Here is a 7,473-nt window from a genome sequence, read left to right as displayed (position 1 = left end):
AATCATAGTGTTTATTCTCTTAAGCATTTGGAAAGTGAGTTAGCCCTAATCGCCCATTACCACTATAGGCAAGGATATTACATCTTGTGCGAGTTAAGCGAGGTCAAGCATAAAATGAAGTATTTTGAGAAGAAAATAATAGAAGCCCAATGCATCATTATGTATTAGACCATTCATTGGAAATAAGTGGAAGGACAAATTTGTAAAACATATGCAAAAGGATAATAGTGTTAGGAACTTGTGTGTTTGATTCAAGAAGACATATAATCGAAATTGTGATTAGGAAAATGAAAAGGAAGCTTTTATGGCATTCATAGGTGGTAACACTTGAGGCTTAACAAACAGTAAGATCCCTACAATTGTTAATAAAAATAATGGTGGTTCAGCTTGACCTATTGCCAAATATAGTTGGATCCTCTCCTCCTCTTAATGACTCAAGCTCCACTGCAAATGTGTCCCTTTATGGCCTTTATGAGACCTTGGAGGATAATGGGAGATTGTACTTAAGACTTGTCAATGGTCGATGGCATAAGTGAGGTTCACCTTGTTATTGAATCTAGAAAAAAGAAGCACAAGGATGAAGCTAGAGAAAAAACCACATGTGAGCATGCATATTGAAGTCTAGCATGGACAAGAAAACCATTACTTTCTTTTTCTTGCTTTTTAATTGTGTTTTTTCTTCAATAATATCCAAGACAATATGCATTCTAAGTCTCTATATGTCAAAATAAAAGTGTTAAACAATATAGGAAAATGGATAAATAAACATGCATTTATTAGACCTTTAGCCTTGGTCATCTTTTATTTTCGTATTACACAAAGTTCTCTCTAGTTTTAATGCAACATTTCTTGATGTAAATAATACCCACTTTTGCATAAAAATACTATAATATATTATTATATTTAGATATGAGTGTTGAAAATGTGTATATTATTGTCGAGTAGCACATTTTATAGTGTATTATAGGGAGATTTAATGTTTGTCTATTCAATCATCTTTAAAGTTAACATCGATCAAAATGCAATACAAAAGGTAAATATAATGTATTGTCACTTCCATTTATTATATAAATAACAATTTGATCTAAATGGAAATTGGCATCCACCCATGGTATTCATCGACCCATGGTATTTATCCACTCATGGAATATACCCATGGTATTGTAAGTGAGATCCACCCATGTATTCAACATCACGTACTATATTACCATGTGCATCAAGGACATGAAATTGTGAACATTTTGATGTGAGATGACAATATCATTCTTTGCTACTAAGTATTAGTGTGTATGTATTTAAAGCACCAATACATATGTATCATGAAAATACATGCATTTCTATTTTTATGGCACACATCATTTAGTGAGTTCAAAAGAATACAATGCATTGATATATATAATTTTAATTAATTGCCTTTAACAAATTTTCAAACAATCATTTCAAAATCAAATATGTTTTATAATAATATTAATTTTATAATTTAATTATTGCTTTTGGATATAATGATTACATTGATGCATTATTCAATGGATTACACCTTTGTTATCTATAACAATGTAAATAAATCATATATTAATTAATTAGCAACATAATAATTTACAACATTGGACAATACAATCAAATAATAAACCTATTTTACTTTAAATCAATAAGAGGCATATCATCACACAAAATATCGCCAATAATCAAAATGTAGCCAATATGTAACTGTTGCACTTGCTAGTAATATGTTCTCATGCAATTGGGACAATATGTAGAGTATGTTAAACAAAATCCTTGATTTTCAACAAATATTCCAAATCATACAACTCGCATTAACATCCAATTATATTGATGTCCATTCATCAATTGAACCGTTGTCATTGCTCGAGATGTGTGTATGCCTGATTTCTTCATCACTTGTAGGAAATATTATACATAACCCAACCTATGGTTTCTTGATTGACTTGATTTAATGTTGTCTCTTCATGTTCCATCTACAACCATAAAAATAAAGTGTAATAAGAATATCTACAATTATATGGTAGAATATACATGATTACATAAGTCAAAAAACATATCATGGAAATCAACGTTTCATAAACAATACACATTATTTTGGAACCATGGTCCATTTTGTTTCTCAAAGTCTATTCCATTGGCTCCACTCCACACTTTATTTCCTACATATTCAATATTCCATGACAAAGAATAGAGATAATTAATATAAAGGTTTCTTATTATTCCGTTAATTACAAAATGAGGGATGTTAAACAACATAGCTACTTACAAATTATTCAATTAAACTTTTATATGTCAACATAAAACCATAACCCATATTTAACCCAATGTTGATCAATTCTTCAAATTGTTCTTCTTTGAAGGATAGCACCTATTAGAAGACATTCATGGATCGATGAATTTTTTTTGCTATTGCAAGTCTCATGGGTCTCATTGACAATTGCTCTGGAAAAGCTTCCTGCAGTTTATATATAACTTGATTCTTGAAGTCATTGGATTGGTTTTTGCATTGTAAGTGGAAAGTGCTTTTTCATGTTATTTTTACTATATCTCTCATAATTTTGTAAAAAAGAAAAGTCGCTCCTATTAGTTTCCAATACCACTTTAGATGCACTGAGGATCAAGTCATCTTCATTTACACCCTTTGTAATTTTTATTTTCATAGGATAACATTTCATTCCCTCACCATCTTGCACAACATTTAGAAGAAAATCTGAAATCGGGCATTTAAAGCATATTAGAAATTAATGTTAATAAATTTATTTATATTAAAAAGTCAAAGAAAAATTCATGTTGATTATATTTTTATCCACCAAATTCCTCTCTTCACAATACTTCCATAAAGCTTTTATGCTCTTTTGCACTCTGATTGTGAACAATCTCATGAAGTTTCTTTAAGTTTTTTCTTTATTAATACACATCATTAATTTAAACTTACAAATAATTCAAATATATTATTTTTTAATAAAGCTAAGGAACTAACTTTATTCTCTTGTGGGATGAGTTATCATCACATTCGCTGCAATAAGCTTTTTTACTTGAACTTTAATTAGCCATATTCTATAGTATAATAATAATAATAACAATAAAAGAATGATGAGATATGGAAATTCTATTTTTTAAAATAAAATAAGATAATGGTATGCATAGTAAGAAAACTATGCATGTGTTATATACATGTATACGCATTGGTATACGATTATTGTGTCGCTGAAAATTCAAAAATGTTGTTTACAACTTATTACATTTATGTGGTGCTTTATATAGTAAGAGATGCACTAATTTCTTATTATTGTTTACCACACAAGTCGAACTGAAAACAAATTTGAAAAATGTTTTTAATATATTAAAAGCAATAATACCTACATTCTTATACTATGGTGTGCACTAGTTACCCCACACACACACACACACACACACACACACATATATTGAGTTGTCCAATTGCCATGGATACCAAACTTCCCATATCTTAGTAAAGAAACTCTATAAACGATTGTTTGTTTAAAAGAAAAGAAAAATCTTTCTTGTGAAATATAGAAAACAAAATCAAGAGAAACAACAAGAAAGCTAAAAGTTTCAATATTAAAGGTAGTTGTGAAACCTTTTTATTTTTTGAGAATACACTAAAATTTGAGTTTCAATATTCAAGGTAGTCGTGAAACCTTTTTATTTTTTGAGAATACACTAAAATTTGTTTGATTGAAATTGGGGAAATTTTGAAATAATAAATTGAATGAAATCACATATCTAAAAAAATTCATTTATAGATTTGTATGTCACCTACAATGATCCCTTATAAATTTGCTTCTTTAGAAATATCTACCCACTCCAAAAAAATTGCTAGTAAATCTCTCTTGCACAAATCTCTCTTCTCGCAAAAGAATGGAATGAGAATTAAGGTTTTCTTTTATAAACATGCACATTTAAAAAATGAATTTTCTTTATGTTTTATTTAAAATGCATTAAAATTGTTTGAATCAAATAAGGGAAAGGTTTAGATGATCAATAAATGAAGTCACATACAAATTTCTTATCCGCGAATTCGTATGTGACATATTATAATCCCTTACAAGTTTGGTTTTTCAAATAAATCTACCCACTCTAGAGTCTTTGCTAATAAATTCTCTTACAAAAATCTTGCCTTTAATTTTTGACAAAATAATGAAATAAGTTTACAACTATAATTTATAAACACACATGTAAAGAAATAAAATCACCCCTCAATTTTTTCATTTTATATTTTCATGCATTGATAATAAATGCACATTTTTTTTAACTTGCTTTTTAATGCACAATCTAGTGTGAAGCACACCAATACATTTGTTGTAGAAACATTGTTGGACAAATTGATTGAAAAGATAGAAATGTAAACCTTGGAATTGAGAGTGTGCAAAGGTTTTTCTTTGTGGAGGGGAAAAAATCACTCTAGACTTGAAATTATCCCCTGATGGGGGTGTTATGAAAGGAGGAGCGGGGTATGGGACAATGTACCCATCACCCTTGTTGGAATAACAATGCATTGATGAGGGGAGTATGCACTTGGCATCTTGCATGCACGAGCATGCAACCCTCAAGTTGGCGAAGGGTTTATGAATTGATGGGCATGGAAGACAAAGACACTTGTGTAATTTAGGATGGGGGAGCGGTGAGTCCCTTGTCACCTTATTTAAGTTATATAGTAGCAATTGTTGGTGGCAATATTTTGGTAAAGAGGGTGAGTCCCCTTGTTGTTGTGGCATAGTAGTATTAAAGGTCTTGTTGGTGGTGAGTTTCTGGTTCAGAAAGGAGTGTTGGAGTGGTATGTAAAAGTGGAATTCCTTCGAGCTTCCACAATTTGGTTGCTTGTTGTGAGTTCCTATGCTCGGATGCGTCCATGTGAAGAGACAATGACTTTCAATGGGAATTTCTTGATAGCATGTGGAGGTAGTAAGTCTTGTATGCTTATGTTGGTCTCAACTTGTTTAACTTTGAATGTCTTGCAAAATATTTATGGGAGAATAGGTTTTATGGGTTTAGTGTCCTAGTTGTTGACTTTGATTTGCATTCTGGGGGATAGGTTCTTTGATGGGTTTGTGAATTCAGTTTGGCTTTGGACGTCAGGTTTGTCCCTTCTCAGGGAAGTAGGAAGTGGGGTTTTGAGTCCAAGGGTGGTCTAGGTGTCTTTTGTTAGTTTATGTAGCATCATAGGTGTTCTAGTCTCAAAATTTTGTGGAGAGGCTAAAACACAAGAGTTCTCCATAACCCAAAAACTGTTTCTATAAATTCCACCTAGAAGTACCTCAATTAGATTATTAGCCTATTTTTAATTTTTTTCCTAAGTATAAATTTAGGAAAAGGGGTTAATTAATCAAAATTAATTGATATAAGGTGTGAATCATCTAGAAACTCATACAGATCGACATGGAATTAATCTAGGCTCTTGAATAAGTTTTAATCTTTGCGATTGGAGATCCAACATAGGATTATAAGAAGAAGTCGATGGGTAGATGGAGGACACACTTGTGAGAACCATAGAGAGTTCGATTTCCCAGGAGAGTTAAATTTTCCAGAGATCCAACATTTTTGGAAGAGTTCGAGCTTCAATAGGGAAGCAAAGATAGAGAGGGGAAAAGACAGTGAGGCCAGAGAAAGTTTTCCATATCTGGTTAAGTACATTGTAGAGAAAGGCTGAAAATTTCTCCAGGAAGTTGCGCAAAGACAACTTAGAGGCTTCATTGGGCAGTTTGATTTGTTGAGGAAAGAAGATGTTTTAAGTTCCAAAGGCTGGGAAAAGGTTTGAGAGTGCCGAAGAAGCATTTTATAAGTCAGCAGTTGGCAAGAAGACTTGATTAGCAGTCAATTCAGGCAACATGTGTTAGGTTGGGAAGCTATGTGGAAGGAAGCTTCAGGTTGATGCAGAGCCTACGTAGACCTAGTTGGACAACTTGATTTTCAGTGGTAGTCAAGTGCCAAGGTTGCTCACAGTGAGGGTAATTTCCCTCTAGATACTTTGCCAGTATTTGTCTCTGTAGGATATCTAGATTTGACATCTAATTGTACTCATAATTTCTCACTGTTGCATAATAATATAAAACCCTCAATTGTTGCACCAGTTTTCCCAAGTTGGGTTTTTCAGGGGACATTTGTCCAAAAATAACTATGTTAACATTTATGAGTGCATGCTAGAATTTCTTAGTTTCCAACGCTAATTTTTTCCATAGTTTTATTTGTGAAGGTTGTAGTGTGAATTATTTGGTATTTGTCATAGCCGATAAAATATTAAATTCATTAACAATTAGAAAAATAATTTCTAGTTGTTGTAATAGGATTTTAGTAGTGAAATTTTCACATGGTATCAAAGTGAGATTGATCAACTGAGAACATCAAAAGCAAAACAAGGGAATTTTCATTGTTCAGAGGGAGCAACAAAGTGAACTTTTCTGTTGTTGTGCGGTACCTAGATAGGCAGTTCCAATTGTTGGGAAAGGGTTTAATTTTCAGTTGTAGGTTGGAAGGAAATTCGAGTTGGATGAAATAGTGATTCCAACAGGTAGAGGGAGCAACAGTAGCTTAGATTTTCATTGAGCAGATTCGTTCGTTGGGTGCAGAGGGTTTTGCTACAGTTTGTAGAAGAAGAACCAACGTAGTGTGGAAAGAGAAATAACACACACATAGGGAAAATTTCTCTTAGGGAATCTTGAGTCTTAGAGATCTAATTTTTCCAGTTATATATTGGTAGTTGTTTTGAGCAAATCTTCTCACTCCAAAAGGGCGAATAGTAGATCCAACAACCCAGTGGAGGGAAAGAGGGAGTTTTCAAGCAAAATCAAGATGGCCATAACTGGGCTTAGAGATCAGAATAGGTTGTAGGGAGCATCCAACTATGTCATTTGGAAGGCTAGGATGCCCTTCCTTTTGGATGAATATGGCCTGAAAGCCTATGTGGAGAATGTGGTTGTAGTACCCTAGGATGTCGATCAGCTCAAGGAGTACATAAAAGAAATGGAAAAGTCAAAGAGGATGATTTTGGATGGAGTCCAAGATCATCTAGTCTCACATGTGGCAGACAAACGTATGATGAAGGAGATGTGGGATGCTCTCTCTGAGCTATTTCAGAGTTGTTTCGAGCAGCATAGGATGTTTCTCCAAGAGAAGCTGAGGAGCATAAGGATGCAAAAGAGCGAGAGCATATATGGCTTCCTCACTAGGATTCAAGAAGTTTGATATCAACTATCAACCATTGGGGAGGCACTCCAACCCACATAGCTGGTACGGCTGGCACTGAATAATGTATCAGATGACTGGCAAGTGTTTTTCCAAAGTATCTTGGGAAAATACACATTACCGGAATGGGACAAGATGTGGTTTGATCTACAACAAAAGGAATTGAGGTGGGATTTAGTAAAGAGTTCCATTAGTGGAAACAGTAGCAAGGGCATGAAGGGTTAGAAGGAAGAAGAAAATGTGGCCTTATCATCTAAGGGTCCCAGT

This window comes from Pinus tabuliformis, chromosome 4_2 (assembly GCF_031772625.1).
Source record: "Pinus tabuliformis cultivar Carrire ecotype Pingquan chromosome 4_2, CPIR1, whole genome shotgun sequence".
NCBI lineage: Eukaryota > Viridiplantae > Streptophyta > Pinopsida > Pinales > Pinaceae > Pinus > Pinus tabuliformis.
This window is presented reverse-complemented; position numbering follows the sequence as displayed.